Consider the following 20,140-nt stretch of genomic DNA (forward strand, 5'->3'; position numbering starts at 1 on the left):
TGCACGGAAAATCTGAAATATATAATAATTTTATTTACTATATTAAATTAATAATTAAAATTTGTTGTTAATTAACTAAAAATATTCAAAGTTATTGTTAATATTTAAAATTTTAATAATTGTATTTTTCATTTAATATTGATTTATAGAAATTAATTATTGTTAATTTAATATAAATAAATATTTTTTAATAAATTTAGCTTTATTAATAATTTGCAGTAATTTTAATAATTTTTATTATTTTAAAATAAAATTTTGATTAACTTTAAATAAATATAAATAATTACAAAAGCTAATATTTTTATTAATTTCACTGATAATTAACAACTATATAGGAATAACAACGGAGTGGGTTCAGGGCGAGGCACCCCATCCCTATCCTTGCCCCATAATCAAGACACTCTACTCCATCCCCACCCGTCCCCAATGTTAGGCAAGTTAACCACTCACCAATGTTGGGCGAGTTTAGGAGCAAGGCACCCCACTCCTCATCAAGGATGGGGAATCCTTGAATTTCCCCGCCCTGTCCCCAGTATTGGATGGGTTCAAGTAGAGGTGTAAATCGGGTCGTGTTGTGCCAGCATGACACGACCCGCATGTGGCCCGCACAAAGTGTGGACCGTGTCGTGCTGACCCATGGGGCGTCCTAGGTTGTGCCTCCCTCCTTTGGGATAATTTGGGGGGTCGATTCGTCACAACCCATGACCCAAGCCCACACAGCCCCGTGCTATGCTGTGAGTTGGGTTGGTCCATGGGCCGAGCCTTTGGCTAGGCTAGGCCGCGGACTAGACCAAGCTATGAGAGGTCCATTTAAAAAAAAATGAAAAAGATGTTTAAATTTTTATTTCATATGATTTTTTATGCATACAATTGTTTATATATATAATTAGACCTATTCATGGGCTGGGTAGCCCGACGACCCGACCCGAAACTATTACATATATAAAAAAGTACTTATGTTATTCTTAAATTATTAATAAATATCAATTGACTATTATGAAATATAAATTAGTTTATTAATTCATTAAATTATTACTAAATTAATACAATATTAATTTATAAAAGTATACTGAAAATAAGACATTTTGTGTACAGGTCAGACTTCGGGTTTGGGCTCAAGCTTCGGGCGTTATATAAGGGCTGGGATTGGGCTCAAGATCTAGGCCCGATAGTCAGACCAAGCACAGGCTTGCACATTTTCTGTTGATAAAGAAACCCGTGTTAATTATAAAACTATGATTTTTTATAAATTAAAATTTTTATTTAATTCTAATATAAAAAATATATATATATACTAATATAAAATTTATTATTTAAATATTATATAATAATATTTACCATATATGCATATAATTCCCAAGTTGAGCTTATTAGGGGTTATTTAGCTTGGGCCCTAGTCGCTAAAGCCATCATTAGACTCTAAAAGTTTGATACCCAATTAGACTTTGAATTTGATTATCCATGATAATGTGTGGGCATTGTGCATATCTTAGCTAGACCTAACTCAAAAGAAAATAGTTGCTTGAGCCTACAAATTTATAGATCTAATAGTTGCTTAAGTTATAAACGATTTGTTACTTTTTATTAATTATTAAAATATTGTTAGCTATTAAAATATTATAATTATTAAATTACTGTATTTATTTAAAATATAGTAATTTCTGGAAATTATCATATTTCCAGAAATATTGCTAATTTCTTGGCTAAAACTAATTAAATGTAATTTTCTGGTAATTAAATATAACTTTTTGATAATTAAATGTAATTTTCTACTATTTATAGCTCAAATTATAATTACTGCTAAGTATAGTTTAAAAATAATTATTGTTAATTATATTACTATTAATAATTAAAATGCATTATTGTTTTCATTATTATTCAGTATTTTTAATTTATTTTTTAATTATTTTTAGTATTTTAATTAAGCTTTAGGTTTTTCAGAATTTTTGGATTTTTAATTAATTTTTGGTGTTTTTTCATTATTATTCAGTAATTTTTGCATATGAGTATTTTTCAATAATTTTCAGCATTTATTTTTGCATATTAGTCACTACAAAATTAATTTGCATTTGCTTTTAGTAAAAATAAATTAAATAACTAAATAAATACCATAGTTAATAAAAATACAGCTAATTTTCAATATTTTTCAATAATTTATGGCTTGGGTATTTTTTTAATATTTTTTGGTATTTTGTAATAATAAAATACTATTAATTGTACTTTTTAATTATTTTCAGTAAATACTCTTATTAATATAAAATATTGTTAATTTTCAATATTTTTAAATTACTTTTAGTATTGTTTAGGTTTTTCAGATTTTTAAATTAATTGTTGGTATTTTTTCATTATTATTCAGTAATTTTTGCATATAAGTAATTTTGCAATAAAATACTATTAATAAAAAATGTTCTACATTTTAAATTTTCATTAATTTTTGTCATTTTTATTGACTTCATTATGCACAGTAATGGTCTCAACTCATTAAAATTATTAATTAATTATAAATGCATTAATGTAAAGTTATCTAATAATATTATTAAAACTATCATTTAATATTTTTATATTTAAATTTCTTATTTTTAATTAATTGTTGGTATTTTTTAATAATTTTTGCAATAAAATGAGTTTTGCATTTTAAATTTTCATTAATTTTTATCATTGTTAATGGATTCATTATGCACAATAAAGGTCTCAACTCATAAGTTATCTAATAATATTATTAAAAGTTTAAAACTATCAATTAATATTTTTTATATTTAAATATCTTATTTTTATTAGCGTTTATTAAGTTTGATTTTTAAGTGGAATTGTAATACATTTTTAATATTTACTAAGTTATGTTAATATTTATTTTTAGTGAAATTTAGTGGATTTTTAAATTAATAATTTTTTGATTGTTTAATTTCAACCTATTTATATTATTACTTCTCTCTCTCTCTCTCTTAAATGTATTTTTTTTAAATGTAATAATAACATGCATTAAAATAAGAGGCATGGAAAGCCCAAAGATTTCTCTCTAATAGTGTGCAACTTTATTAATCTAATCAATATAAGTAATGGTTACTGTTTTATATTTTTAAAACAAAAGAAAATAAGAAAAATGCAAAGAATGGAAAAAATAGATAAATAGCTTCAAAGGAGAGACATGCTGACATACTGTTTTATAATGCAATTCAACACGTCTGATTTTTAGTATTGCTTGTTTTTTTAAGGGAAAATTCTTGATAAGTACCCTTAACTTTAATGGGTTGTGTCTCGAACTTTCAGAATATGTCTAATAGATCCCTGTTGTAATTAGTCTATTAGCTATCTTTATCACTTAATGACATGTGTCACTTTAAAACATTTAAAATATCAAAATTACCTTGAAAGAAGACATTGTTCATTGTCTTCTACCTTGAGACCGAAGAACTATGCCATTGCTACAATGGTGTTGAGAACCGACTAGGTGCTAGGAACATATTTGAACGAACCAACGACAATGTTAGGAACAGACCAAGTTTAATGACAGATAAAATTGCCATTGCTACGATTTCTTGTAAATTCTTTATATTTTTTTTTAATTTTAAGTAGTTGATGAAATTTTCCTATGGCCCACCCACAGATTCATCATCAATAATGGGCAATCTATCATTCCACAAGCCAAAAAGCAAGATTGCTTGAAATCAAGGTAGAAGGACAACATAGTTTACTGAAGGAGTTTTGTTTAAATTGGTTTATGTGGAAGCGATAGATAAATAAAATTAGGTTTGATGGGTAGTTTTGGCATTTTCAAAATTAACTGAGAAGAGACCTATTAGACACATTCTAAAAGTTTGGGGCACTACATATACACATCTTGAAGTTTAGGGATTGACTTGACACAACCCCTAAAGTTCAAGGTACTGATAAGGAATTTCCCTTTTTTAATTTTTTTAAAACTAAAAAATAAACGTGGGAATGGGGCCATCTATTTAAGGTCATCCACAACCAACCAATTTAGTTAAGAAATCAATAGCATCATATTTTTAAACATTACATGGGTTTCTTTCTATACTATATTCTAAAATGATGTTTATGTTAGATTTCTCACATTGCTTCTAAAGCCTTTTAGAATTGTGTGGGTTTAATTTAATTTTTAAACAAAAAATTCCCAATTAGTACCCTATACTATGGGCCTAGTGCCACTTTGGTTCTCAAACTTTAAAATGCGACAATTTAGTACCCAAATTTTTAAAACGTGCCAATTTAATACCCCCCTTAACCAGCCTTTAAGTGACATTTGAAAGGACAAAAATGCTCTTTGAGTGTCATCTAATTTTCTTTATCAACCATCCAAACGTTAGCAAAGAATAAATAGTCCAAATCCTTGCTTATTATATTCAAGAAAGTTGGAGTCACCATAATGCCCATTAAGACGTGACCCTGACTTTCTTGAATAGAAGAGCCAAGGATTTGGGATTGTTTGTTTGTTCCCAATGTTTGGATGGTTGATAAAGAAAATTAGATGACATGCCAATGGCATTTGTATCTTTTCAAATGCCACTTAATGACTGGTTAAGGATGGATTGGCATGTTTTGAAAGTTTGGGTAGTGAATTATTGTGTTTTAAAGTTTGGGGACCAATGTGGCATTAGGTCCAAAGTATATGGTACTAATCAGAAAATTTCTCAATTTTAAAAATAAAAATTAAATATGGGATAATCCATGGCTTAAAGTATTGATGCGCTTGATATGCATGAACAGGCGTGTTGGGTGTTTTGATACTTCATAATTTGTTTTTAGTTTTTTATTTTTCAAAATTATTTCAAGTGTCGCTCGCCTACCCCTTGAAAATGGCCAAATTCCAAAACACCCATTGTTTAGGGTTTGTTTGGGGTTTCAAGGAGTTACCAATACAATACATACACCAGATACAAGGAGTATTGTACCAAAAATTTGAACCTTTTGATCATTTAAGCTTACCCACAACCAATTCAGTTAAAATAAACTGAATTAACATGAGCGTCCATGTGCATGGGTAGGGGTGTAAATGGATCGAATTCGAACCGAAGCAGGCAATATCCAAATTCGATTCCGGTTAAAAAATTTGACACCCAAATTCTATTCGACATCCGATGGATATTGAAATCTAATATTCAAATTTGATTCCGGTTAAATATTCGAATATTCAATTCGGTTCAAATTCGACTAATTAATTATTTTAGGTAATTAATAAATATATAAATAAATATTTTAGTTATATAAAGTATATAAATATATAAATTATTTATATAATTTAATTATTATATATAAATTATATAAAACATTTAGAATTGTATATGTTATATATAAGAATTAAATAATCGGTCGGATTTGGATATTTATCGAATTGAATTAGGTCATATCCAAATTCAAATCCAATTAACTATTCGGTATGAATAGGATATCCAAATTCAACTGGTTAAATATTCGAATTATCCAAATTCGATTTGATTATGTCAAATTTCAAATTCGAAATCGGATTTTTAAATACCGTTAACACCCTTACGCATGGGTATCTTCTAGTTAATACTAAAGTGAATGTTTTTGCCTACAGGTCATTTTTGAAAGTTGCCTTTTGAGTTGCCAAGGAATGGGGTCTAGCTTGACGATGTGTTTTTTCTAAACCCCGCTAAGAAGATTATGGAGTTTTGGTTTCTGTGGGACGGGAGTTTTGCTTAAAGGGATTTTATCTCTGTTAAAGGAAGATAATCATTCTTTCTTTCCTCTTTCTTTTGCACTATAAATATTTGCATTTGTACTCTTTCCAAACTGAGCCTCAGTAACTTTCCAAACTCGCTCCTGGTGCTTAGTATTATTCTCTTGTAGTTTAGGAGTTGGACCTCATCATTGGTGCTGTTTTCATTTTTTATTAGGCTGAGTTTAGTTGCAGTGCAATCTTATTTGCACTAGTACAAATGCATGAAAATGCAGATGAAAAAAATGTAAATTCTGATTTGATTTAGTTTTGGGTTTTACTTCATTTTGTTTCAGGTCTAATTTTACTTTATTTATATTGCAATCAAACAAAATAAAGTATTTGAAATAAAAATAAATGAGAATTTACACCTAAATCATTTGTATTACCATAATTTTGCTTAGTGCAAATTCATTTGTACTACAATCAAACACAACCTAATTACGTTCAAATCTTGGTCTTTGTTTTGTCTTCTTGCTACTTGTTCTATTGTAATCTGAGCATTTTAAATGGATTTAGCCTTACGGCTTAAAAAAAAAGTAACGGTTTTACTTATGTGGCACCTACATGGGTAAATGATTATAGCAAGGTTTTTAAAACTGATCCGGAGAATGAACTGGTCAGATGTCTGATTCCCGGGTCGAATAGTCTGATCGTTCGAACCAAACAATCAACCTATTCTAACAAAAATTTTAAAATTAAAAAAAAATAAAAAAATAGTCAAAACCGTTTGAACGATTAACCACCTGGGTCAGCGATTTACTGACCAAGATCAACATTTTTTAAAGAAAATCCGGTTTTGGGAAAATTGGGAACTGATCAAGTCCAATTTTATGGTCCGACCGTCCGGTCTGATCCAGTTTTGAAAACCATGGATTATAGAGCTATTAGTTTATGTGATACTGTTTATATATTTTTTGCTTGTAGGTTAAAAATAAGTGCTCCTCTCCACTTAAAATTGCTTTTGTGGTGTTTTAGACAATTATGGATAATGCTGTGGTAACTCAAGAACTTGTTCATTGTATGAAAAGGAAGAAAAAGATTGGGGGCAATTTCGTTGTTAAAATTGACATGTCTAAGGTTTAATGACAAGATGAGATGGAATTATTTAGGATTAATGGCTTTGACAACCCTTGTTCTACTTCAAAAGAAAGGTCAACTATAAACGGATAACATGTTAGTGGTGTTGTTTAGGCTGCGTTTGGAAATGATGCAAATGGAGTGTAATTCCCGGTTCAAGGTAAACTTGCATTTGGTTCACTTTTGCTTGTGTTTGGCAACATTATATTTATGCATTAACAAATGATAGAAAATACATTTTCCAATGCATATTTACATTGATAATAAGATGTAAAAGTACATCAATAAAAAAATAAGTAAATTTGCATTCAAGTGGGTTTTTGGTAAAATAAGGCATGTGCTTTATTGGAATTCCTGTTTGCATCCATTACAATTAAAAGTCTGTTTGGTAAAAAGGTAAATTTGTCAGTGCAAAACTAACCCAACTTTGCAATTTATATAAGACCATTTTACACTCCACATATTTGCATTCACAATTATTAATCTCAATAATAATTAATTATTTTATTAATATTAAAATTTAAAAATTAATAATTATTTTTATGAATAATTAAATTAATTATTTTTATTACTAATTTAATATTGGGATGAATTAAAAACTCCCAATATTCAATTAAAAATCTAGTATTTATATATTCACCATTAATTCAGAATTACCAAAGTTTAATACCAAAATATATTATTGTTTTCAACAATTAATGTTAGTGACATATTACCAACAAATTAATTAATTGCCAATAACAATTAATTATTTTATTAATATTAAAATTTAATAATTATTTACATGAATAATTAAATTAAATATTTTATTACTTTTTTAATCATTCATAATATTAGTTTTATTAATTAATAATATTACTAAATATTACTATTAACAACTGTAGTATTTTTTTACAAAATAATAATTATAAGATTTATTAATTCATAATTAAGAATTATTAGCAATAATTATAGATATATTCATAATTTTTAAATATTAATTATAAAATTTAAAAATCATTATTAACTATTTTTGTGAATAATTAAAAATACCTTAAAATATTATTATTTTTAATAATTAATAATATTATTAATAACTATAAATTAAAATTAGTGCTATTAATTACTAGTGGAGACCCATGAGATGCATGAGAATTGTTAATAGAATTTGAAGCAAAAGGAGTTAGGGTTGTAGCTTGGGTTGGGTGAGCCTAACCCAACTCAACCAAAGCTTTTGCACAAGTTGGGCTTGAGCTTTTGAACTTTAAGCTAGGTTTAGACCAAAAAACTCAAGGCTAACCTAAACTCAGGTTGAGCTTGGGTTGAGACCTCAGGTAGTTCGAGCTCAATCCAACCCATTTGAGCTCATGCTAACATTTTATGATAGACTGGGCTATATAGCTCAATACGCCCAAGCCCAAGTTTAGCCCAAGATGTTAGGTTAAGTTCGGGTTGGGCCTAAGTTGGTAAACATGGGCTTAACCTTGGGTTGTTAAACTCGGGCTTGGGTTAGTAAATTATTAGTAATTATTGTCATTCTATTTTTGTCACATATTAGTAAATTATCACTAATTATTCAAAATTACCAATAACCTTAACTTGAGCTTTAACCCAACATCTTGGGTTGTTGGGCTTAAGATTGAATGTGTTGATCTTGTAGCCTAATTTCTAGGTAGAATATATTGATAATATGTAGATATGTATATCACAAAATGTTGGGCGGGCTCAAATTGATCGAATTGGGCTCAAGCTACCCGTGCCCTCAACCCAAGCTCAACCTGAATTTAGGTTAGACTTAAGTTTTTTTGACCTAAATCCAGTTTGAAATTTGAAAACTCAAGCCCCCAACTTATGCAAAATCTTTAGTTGAATTTGATTGGCCTTGAGTTAGGCCTATTCAATCTGCATGTTAACTCCTTTTGCCTCAGATTATTTTAACAAAGCCCGTGCATGGATTCCGCTAATAATATCCAAAGTAAGGCAATAGAGCTCATTTAGCAGAGTTTTGTCTCATGAGGGATCACACCGTCCACGTGGCCAATTGGCAGAGCAAAACTAATAGCATGAAAGATCAGCTATCCCTTTAATTTTAGGAGAAAACCAATTCACATTTGTTACGTGTGATCCAAATAATTCTGTACAATGAAGTTTTGTAAAACACATGCACTTTTGTCAAATTTTGTTTTGGATTGGACTAGTACTTTTATATGATTTCTTCTAATCAGGGGTGTCAATGGACTAGTACTTATATTGGATGGATCAATAAAACATTAAATTAGATCAGTCAGACTTGATGGCCTAAACTAAGTATTTATTTTGGATTGGATCTGGTCCATTTGTAATGAAAGTATATTGCCTAGCAGATTGAACCAATATCTGGTTTATTGACAAAAGATAAAAAAGACAGGTGTCAATGGACTAGGTTTGGTTTGGACTCGATCTAAAATAAAACCAGTTTGAACAGATTGGATAGTCCAGACTTTAAATTGGACCAGTCCAGAATGATCCAAAGTATTTATTGAATTGGATTGAACCTGATCCATCTATAATGGATTCGACCAGGTTGAGTTGGATTGATAGCTCTAATTCTAATATCCATGTTTTCACTAATTTAGTCACGTCAGACGACCATGGGTGACTCACCCCTATGGCTGACCAAACTATCCTCAGCAATAATTACGTTTCTTGCAATTATAATTAATTAATTGTATTTAGGGGTGTCAATTGGACTGGATTTGTGAGTCCATTATAAATGGACCAGGTCCAATCTAATCCAATGAATGTTTTGGACCGATTTGGACTGGTCCAATTCAATATAAATTTAAATTGGTTTCAACCCAAACTCTGTCTATTGATACATATATTCTTATCTTATATCAATGGATCACATATTGGCTTAATCCAATCCAATCCAATATAAATTTGTTATGGATGAATCAGGTCCAATCCAATCTAATAAATATTTTGGACATCCAGTATGTCTTGTTGGTCCATCCAATCAGTTCAAATTGATCCGGTCCATTGACACCCTTAATTGTATTAGAAATTCATTTTTCATGTTTTTTGGTTTTGGTGTAAAAAATAATATATACAATCAAGAACATGTTTTTTTTTCTGTTTAATTTGTTTCCCAATCTGATGGTTTTGATTTATTTTTGGAACTTGAAGAAAAAAAAACAATTTACATTGAAGAACACCCCTAAACTATTTCATTTAAATTATTGTCCTTCCCTCAAAGTGTTTGTAAAATAACGGGATGTTAATGCTCATTCTATCCTACCAGTTCTCATCAGTCATCACAAAACATAACATAACATAGAAAATGCAATAAAGTCAATCTAGCAAAGAAACATAACATAGAAAATGCAATAAAGTCACCAATTTAATAGCTAATAGTTATAGACAAGTCAAAGAAGAATTAAAGATTAATGAAAACAATTGTCAGGACTTGTATGTCATTATCTGTGAAGACTTGTGGGGATGGACTGTATCCATCTGTTATATATAAATAAAGGCAACCCTAGTTTTCTCCTTCCATCTGTTAAAAGGATCAAGTTGCAGAGATTGCAGCCATTTTAGTAGTGGGAATGGGGCAAATTCCAATCTTTATTGGTCAATAATGACAGTTGACAAATGGGCTTTTGAAGACTATGGGCAGTGGGCCGGTGGCCTAGTTCATTAATTTAGTTCATACTCGGGCCAATGATTCGGGTTTGAGTTTTCCCTTACATACCATGTGACCAACAGGAGTTACAGGACTAGCTTTCCCTTACAAAGCTTTCCTTTGATTATGAAAAGACCATGTCTGGCGGTGGGCCAATCATCTTAGATTCTCCTCCCAAACAGGCCACACCAACATATCTCATTCCCTACGGTTCTACTTGCAATACGGGACCAATCACAACAGCTCCATTACAACTGGGCCAAATGCTTCAGAGTTCAGACTGATGTGGAATGTTGTGATTAGGACTCGAACGCAAACTAATTGAGGAAAAGTAAAAGAGTAAAAACAGAAAAAAGAAAAGAGTAGGGATTGATAACTAATGGGCCCTAGTTATGATTTGTGAAATTATGATGTTCAAAGATAGAGAAATGAAACAGAAATACATTGTTTTGTGAAGATGATCTCTATTAATAAGCACAAAACATGGAACCATTAGTTTCTTTTTTCCAACCTTTCAGACATCAAGTTTGATTGATTGAGAGAGAGAGAGAGAGAGAGGGGGGGGGGGGGGGGGGGCAAAAGCTGAGAGGGAGTGAGAGACGGGGAAGGGGGAAGTAGCAAGCAAGTTAACTAAAGACCCAAAAGGCGCTTACATGCTTTCAAGATCGTGCTTCTTTTCTTCTTGGGTCTTGTCTGGATGGTGGGGAGACCAGCATCATTGGGAGGAGAAATTGGGTTGCACTGGTCATGGATCCTGCAATACCCAGCTGAAACTGAAGAAGATCTCCTCAAGGAGAAAGCCCTCTGGACTGCAGACTGAAGCGTAGTTTCTTGTTTCACATTCCTGAACCTATGAGAATAGCTTGAAGAAACTGAACAAGACCTGCTCAGAATAGCACCAAACCTCTCTCCAACATCATCTTCATGTTCTTGGTCTGTAAACGACTGATGGATTTTTGTACAGGAGGTGTCGTTGATTTGCTTGGTCTGTTCAGCCTTGGAGGTCAGACTGACATTGTGGGTTGGAACTGGTTTGGGGGTTTGAGGAGGAGAGAAGAGATCTGAGAAGTCTGTAGATCTTGATTTGTTGGTGACACCTCTGATTTTTGAGTACCCATTCATCTTCTTCTTCTTTTCCTCTGCTCTGGGTGTAATGGGTACTTGAGGAAGAAGAGATGGGACTGAGAATATAAGGAGGTTCTACTGGTATAGGTTAGATGAAGTAGGTCGCGTGGGGCCCAACGATGAGGAGCAAAGCATGGTGGTAGATTTGCAGGCAGAACGAAATCTGGACGGAGAGACCCAGATTTAGAAATGGTGATGCCTTAAATAGTATTTGGATTGCAATGATGTTGGAAATTGAGCTGTAGTGGTTGAGGACTTGTGGTAGATTTGTAAAGGATTTATCTTTTGGTTGGAAAGAGAATAGAAAGAGTTGAATGTGGAACTGTGGATAGATTTGAAGGTTTGTGCTTTTTATTTGGAAAAGTGGGTCGGTAGGCAAAAAACAACTCCGAAAAAATTTCTTAGTTCGTTGAAAACAGTGTGACTGCTTTTGATGTCACTATTTTATGATTGATAAACTGAATCTTGTTTGGTGGGCAATTGAGAAACTGAATTGATGGTTGTTCTGCAAGTGATATTCATTTGTCTGAAATTGAATTTGAACCCAATCCCATTAAGCCGATCTATCCAAGTATTGATCCGATCTGATCTGATAATGTTTTTTATTTATTTATCTATTATATCAGATTCATTTTTAATTTATTTTATTAATAAGATATGCTATTCTAATTTGAATTTAAATGAACGATATTTAATAATGCCTCTTCCAGGCCCATTTGCACCCCTAAACCCTTATAAGAACATATGGGCCCTCTTGGAAGCCATTTTACATGGGTAAAGTTCTCTATGGGTTTGGTTCAGCTCAAATCCGATATTGCCATGTCAATGGGTCAAGTTCAATCTGATCCTGACCCCAAAACCCAATTAAGGCTGACCCGACTCTAACTTGATAGGTCGGGTTAACATGGACTTACCACTTAACCCAACCCATGGTATCCCTGGTAGAAACCCAAGTCCTACAACTCTTGGCCCAAGTTTGCTTTGCACCACCATAAAATAATAAAATATTTTAAAGGAGAATCATCAATTGTGCTTCTTATGACCTATCCACATTCCCTTTAACAATATGTCTTACCAGTAGTGGTGTCAATTGGAGTGGATTTGGTCCAATCCAATCCAGTCCAATGTGAGTCCATTATAAATACACCAGGCCCAATCCAATCCATAGACCAATTTGGACCGGTGCAATTCAATGTTTGGACTGTCCAATCTGTTCAAATTCATTTTGATTTATATTGGTTTCAACCCAAACCCAGTCTATTGATATATATATTCTTATCTTATATCAATGGACTAGATATCGACTTAATCCAACCCAATCTAATATAAATTTGTTACAGACGGACCAGGTCCAATCTATCTAATAAATATTTTGGACCAGATTGGTTGAATCCAATATATCTTGCTGGTCTGTCCAATTCATCCAAACTGATTTTGGACTGGACGGGGTCCAATCCAAAACCCCATTGACACCATTACTTACCAGGGAATAAGCAAAGACAAAATCTTCCTCTTCATTTCTCATAAAAATTTCCATCTTGAACTCTTGAATTTTCATATTTTAAACTAAATAATAACCATAAAGTAAATGTTATTGGGCAGAAAATTGCACCATGAACTCAAAACATGAATCAATGAAAATGTGAAACATCACAAGTGACACCTTTAACATTATTGACAAGTAGAGACCATATGAAACGTGAACAAATGAAAAGATAAATAGACCATGTGATATGTGATTGGTTGTTAGCAAGATTTAGCATGTTGAAAATATTTATTTTTCTACCATAATCTATACTACTTATAAAAGTGTGAATAAGGAGGTATTGGCTTATAGAAAATTTCTTTACTAAAATACCTCTCTTTTTGAATTTAGTTCATATCCATTTAAAGGGCATAAAATGTAATTAAAAGAATACCATTAAGTACATTCAATTATATCTCATTAAGTCTCACATTTAAGTTATTAAATAAATCACATTATCTCTCATTGAATCCAACATTTATACTTTTGTTTATCATCATTAAATTCCACTAATAAATCTATACACAATAATTATTAATAGAATGACATTTTATATTTTAAAATAAACATAGAAATGAAATTATATTTTTCATATAGGTTGGGTAAGTAGTTCAACCATTTGGGTCAAATGAATAATTTCGTGATGTCATAAATAAATAATTCAAATTTAGAAATATAAAAAATACTTTTGTTTATCATTATTAAATTCCACTAATAAATCCATACACAATAATAATTAATAGAATGAAATTTTATATTATTAAAATAAACCTAGAAATAAAATCATATTTTCCATCTAGGTCGTGGGTAAGTTCTTCAACCATTTGGGTCAAATGGATAATTTCACGATGTCATAAATAAAAAGTACAAATTTAAAAATATAAAAAATTACAAAAAATTTAGAAAAAAAAGAAAAGTTTGAAAAAAATGGACACATTTATATTATTATATATTTGTCATATTAAAAAGTAAGTATGATACAATAGACATAATTTTATTATTGATGGACATCAAATACACAACTTAAAGCCAATGTGAAATTAAACCATCTTCCTATCTAGGGGCGGGTTAGTGGTTCAACCTTTTAGGTCAAATAGGTTAATCCATGATGTATAATTAAAAATATTTTTTTAAATAGAATAGTACAAAAACATATGAAATAATTTTAGGCACGTCTATAATATTATATACTAATAATATAAACAAAAATAAGTATGATAAGCAATAAATATTTTATCAATGATATTCACGATGACATAAATAAATAATACAAATTTAGAAATATAAAAACTACTTTTGTTTATCATCATTAAATTCCACTAATAAATCCATACACAATAATTATTAATAGAATGAAATTTTATATTTTTGAAATAAACCTAGAAATGAAATCATATTTTCCACCTACGTCGTGGGTAAGTACTTCAACCATTTGAGTCAAATGGATAATTTCATAATGTCATAAATAAATAATACAAATTTAGAAATATAAAAAATACAAAAAAAAATATAGACAAAATTGGACATGTTTCTATATATTATTATATATTTGTCATATTATAAATAAATATGATATAAGAGACATAATTTTATTAATGGTGGACATCAAATATACAACTTGAAATCGATGGGAAATTAAACCATCTTCTTATCTAGAGGGCGGGTTAGTGGTTCAAACTTTAAGGTCAAATAGGTTAATCCATGATGTATAATTAATTTTTTTAAATAAAATAGTACAAAGAAAATATGAAACAATTTTGGGTACATCTATAATATTGTATACTAATAATATAAAAAATAAGTATGATAAATAATAATAATTTTATCAATGATATAAATGAAATGCAAGATTTAAAACCAATTTGAAAATGAAACCATTTCCATATCTAAATGGTAGGTAGGTCAATGATCTAACATTCTGGGTCAAATGGGTCAATCTATGATGTCATAACTAAAGCATTTGGATACAGTTCTATTGTTATATATTCACCATATTAAACAAAATAAATGTGAAAATAGGAATTGCTTTTATCGATGATGAAAATAGAATGCATGATTTAAAATTATCCAAAAAAGCAAAATGGTTTTTCCATTCAAGTGGTGGATTATTGGTTAAACTATCCATGTCAAATGGATCAACACATGATGTTATTATTAAATAATAAAATATATAAAATTCTAGAAAATGCATAAATTTATTGATAATTTTGGGTACATTATATTCATCATATAAAAAAGTGTGATTAATGAGAATTATTTTCATTAATGATAGAAATTAGATAAAAATTATGATAAATAATAAAGAGCATTAATATTTAACACATAACCTGACAAACCATGTCAAATGGTTCAATAATTTAATTAGCTAGGTCATCGTAGGCAAGTGGTTTGGTAGGGCTGCAAACAATCGGGGTATATTCAAATCTGATATGATCCAAAGATTTGACCGGATCTCATAAATATTGATTTGAATCTGAATCCGATCAAGATGTTGGATATACGAATTTGATATGATCTGATTTAATTTAAAAAAAAAGTTTACAAAAATGCAATATAAATAACATATTTATAAATAAATAATAAATAACATATATATTATATATAAATACTATATATATATATAAATAATTGATTTGACCAAAATATTAAAAACCAATGTTTAAACAATACATTGAAATTGCATTTTCTCTTAATAAATAATTAATTTTTACTATCTCATAAATTAAATAATAAAAAATAAAAATATAGAATTTTTTATGAATTTTATAAAAAAATTGAACATACATTAATACTATATGTTCTTCATATTAAACAAAAATATGTTTTAAAAATAAGAATTATTGTTAGTAAATATAGAAATGGCTAAAATACAAAGAAAAAATGAATTAATGTCTCAATCATAGTCCATTTTCCTGGTTAAATAGGTTAACGGTTCAACCAGTAAAGTCATTTGGTTACTGATTATTATCATCATCATTATCATTTGATATTGCCATGTGCAAAAATAAATGAGAAAATAAAAATTACTTTTATTGATGATGAAAATGTAATACATGATTTAAAATTAACCAAAAAAGGAAAAAAATGGTTTGTCCATCCAAGTGGTGGGTTAGTGGTTCAACTATCTACATCAAATGGATCAACACATGATGCTATTATTAAATAATAAAATACATAAAATTCTATAAAATGTAAAAATTGTAGATAATTTTGGGTACATTCTATAATACTATATATTCATCATATAAAAAGTATGATTAATGAGAATTATTTTCATTAATGATAGAAATGATATAAAAATTAGGATAAAAATAAAAAGAATTAATATCTAACACATGACCCCACTAACCATGTCAAATGATTCAATGATTTAATTAGCTAGGTCATTGTAGGCAAGTGGTTTGGTAGGATGCAAACAGATTGAATCGAATTTGAATTAGGGTATATTCGAATTCGATTTGATCCTAAGATCTTATCGGATCTCATAAATATTGATTCGAATCTAAATCTGATCAAGATGTTGGATATTCGAATCTGATATGATTCGGTTTAATTTAAAAAAAAATCATAAACTATTAAAAGGAAAAGAAAATCTAATAGTTGAAATAAAGAAAAAAAAATATGTATTTTTTCAACTATTTTCGTCATATAAGAAGTTTACAAAAATGCAATATAAATAACATATTTATAAATAAATAATAAATAAAACATATTATTTATATAATTGATTTGGCCACAATATTAAAAACCAATATGCAAACAATATATTGGAATTGCATTTCCTCTTGATAAATAAGTAATTTTTATTATCTCATAAATTAAATAATAAAAAATAAAAATATATAATTTTTTATAAATTTATAGAAAAATTTGAACATGCGTTAATATTATATATTCTTCATATTAAACAAAAATATGTTTGAAAAATAAGAATTATTGTTAATAAAGATAGAAATGGCTAAAATACAAAGAAAAAATGAATTAATGTCTTAATCATAATCTCTTTTCCTTTTTAAATAGGTTAATGATTCAACCAATAAGGTTATTTGGTTGCTGACTATCATCATCATCATTTGATATTGCCACGTGCAACACGCGTGCACTTTTACTAGTTATAGTCTAAATGGAAATAAAAGGAAAAGGCTATCCAATGGCGGATCTATGTAGAAGTTAGTGTGGGCAATTGCCCTCACTAAGATTTGAAACTATTGTATATGTATATGAAGACATTTATTTATTTATTTATTTTTACAATTTTCCCCACTAAAATAAAACAATAGGAGATCAAATAAAATTTGACTTCTTAAATGAGTTCGTTTCTCATAGTTTTAACAGGCCTAAGAGGTGCTTTTATCAAAAAACATAAAAGGCCCAAGAGGTGACGTCCCAGGTGTACCCAAGAGGTGACGCCCCAGGTGTGCCCCCACTAATCAAAAGTCATATATCCGCCACTAACTATCAATATAGAGCTTGAAGTTAAGGCCATGTTTGATTGTAAGTTCAGTTTTTGCATTTATTTGTAATTATGATTTTCACTCTTACTTGATATACAATATGTACTTTTGTCTCATTCACACTCATTAGTGGTGCAGATTTTGCATCTCAAAAATTGATGCAAAATTTGCACCACCTACCTCGATTCTCTCTCATATAAAGTGGAGACCACACCATCTTATTTTCTTACTTCCTTCTCAAACAAATAACCCCCTCCCACTTTCATTGTCTTGCATATAAAGTGGGACCATGCCATTTTACTTCATATTTTACTTTTTCACAAACAAACAAGGCAAGGTTTGCAAAAGTAAACCAGATTTCATACTCAGCCTATTTTCACTCCCATGCATTTAGACCAATGCAAATGAAATTTGTACTGTGATCCAACGTAGCCTAAGGATCAATTTATATGTAATGCAAATTTGGTGTAAATGCATAGGAATGCAAATAGGTTGAGTGTAACTTTTGGTTTACCTTTGATATTGACTTTGTTGCGTTTGTTTGTGAATATAGTCACATGAAGCACAGTTTATATGAAATAGAATGCAGTGAGGAGGAGATTATTTGTTTGAGAGTGAGTTAAGAAACAAAATGATGTGGTCCCTACTTCATACAAGAGATAATTGAGGTAGAAGGAAGGTGGTGCAAAAATTACATCAATTTTTGGATACAAAATTTGTATTGCCAGTGAGTGCAAATTTAATATAAAAGAAGAAAAGAAAATTTATATAGATAAGAATACAAATCATAATAACAAACAAACAATTGCAAAACTGAACTGGGTACAAAATTTGTATCTAGTTCAAATTCGCACCAAAGACAAACAGTGAAACCGAGAGCCTATATCGTAGAGGCTGCTGCAATCTTTCCCCAAATAACTTAATTAGTCGTTTGCAATGGAAGCCTCCCTTTATATGCTTTATCAATGGACCTGTGTTGAGATGAGAGCCTGCAATAGAAAGGAAAATTTTGGAAATCTTTTGAAAGCAACTGGGGTAAGAGCATTTGTTTGATTGCTGGGGTTGGAATTGGCCAACTGTTTGGCTGGGTGGAATCGGAATCTCATTCCCATCCTTCTGGAATGGCATTCCCCCATTTGAGGGAATGGCCATTTCCTACCCCTCCCTTGGGAATGAAATCATATTCTTGCTGATTCTAATTTTCATTCTCATTTCTATCTGAAACAAACAGACTATAAGAATAGATTATTCCGATTCTAATTCCAACTGCAAACCAAATGGATCCCAAGTGATTATTTCCAATTTTCATTCTCATTTCTATATGAAACAAACAGACTATAAGAATAGATCATTCCGATTCCAATTCCAGGAAATGTTCCTAAGCTAGCTCTGTGGCGTGACAGAACCGTAAAAGAAAGAGACTGATACTATTTTTTAGTTTATTCGCTGAAGATTTGTTGTTACTTGAGGCTAAATGCCCTTAAACCTTCCTCTAAAAAAATGCCCTTAACCGAAAAAGGAAGAACATATTGAAGAAATTATTAGGTGGATATGGGTTGGGAACGTTTTGCAATCACAGCAGTGGTTAAGTTCAAGGTCTATATATGCTTTCTAATTTAGGGCTCATTTGGCATGTCTTTTCGCGTAGTCTTTCGACTGTTTACAAGTTGGGTAGACTGATTTTCGGTTCCTGTTTGGTTCGCAGAAGATCTAGCCGTCAAAAGCCGAAGCACTGAAAAGACGTGAAAAACCCATTTTGAGCTGATTTTGGAAAACTCCAAATAAAGCTTTTCGTATTTTATTCTCATGCGAAAAAACATGTAAAGACTTGTATCTGCTAAACTAGCTTCGGACTGCTCAGATTTCCATGCAAAAGCTCAATGCGTCTTTTGACTGTTAGAACTACCAGAAAATCTTTCTAAAAAAAACTTACCAAATGGGCTCAATTGGGTGCTGCCCATAGTGACCTGTCATGTTTCTCTACCTTGAAAGTTTCAATGTTTTGCGATTTGAGCTTAAAACTGAAACATAGGGAGAGGGATTTATGGGGCCACCTTGGTTTCATCCAATGCCTAGGTGTGCAATTGGGGTGGTCTGGTCTGTGTTTAAGGTCAATCCAGGCCCAATCCCATCCCAAGCTCAAGACCGATCTGTGCAATTCGAATCACATTTGTACTGAATTTTGGTGTATTTAGGTTGGGCTGAAGCCCGGGCCGGATTCAGTTCAGGCCTTCAGGGTGGTCAATCGACATAAATTGAAACTTGAATTTTGGATTGGGCTAGGTCCAGGCCCAACCCAAAAAACTTGAAGTTTTAGGCCCAGGCCCAGCCCGACACCAAAAGTTCAAGCCCAACTCATGGAAAATTGCGGGCTGGGTCATTTTTGGGCTCGGGTTAGGGTCCACCCAAATTGCACCCCTAAATTTGCCACGTGTAAGATGTTTAGATCATTCGACCCACTGCTCAGACTAAAGACCCTTCCAATTGGTTTGTGCGCACTGTATGATGTTAAATTCCTGTTTCAATGTGTATTTTTCAAAATGAAAACAACCAAAGGAGGCTGAGAATCCCGGGAGAATATATGGGAATTGTATCTTAGTTCCCAAAGAAACAAA

Source organism: Nelumbo nucifera, chromosome 3 (assembly GCF_055504915.1).
Source record: "Nelumbo nucifera cultivar China Antique chromosome 3, China Antique-T2T, whole genome shotgun sequence".
NCBI lineage: Eukaryota > Viridiplantae > Streptophyta > Magnoliopsida > Proteales > Nelumbonaceae > Nelumbo > Nelumbo nucifera.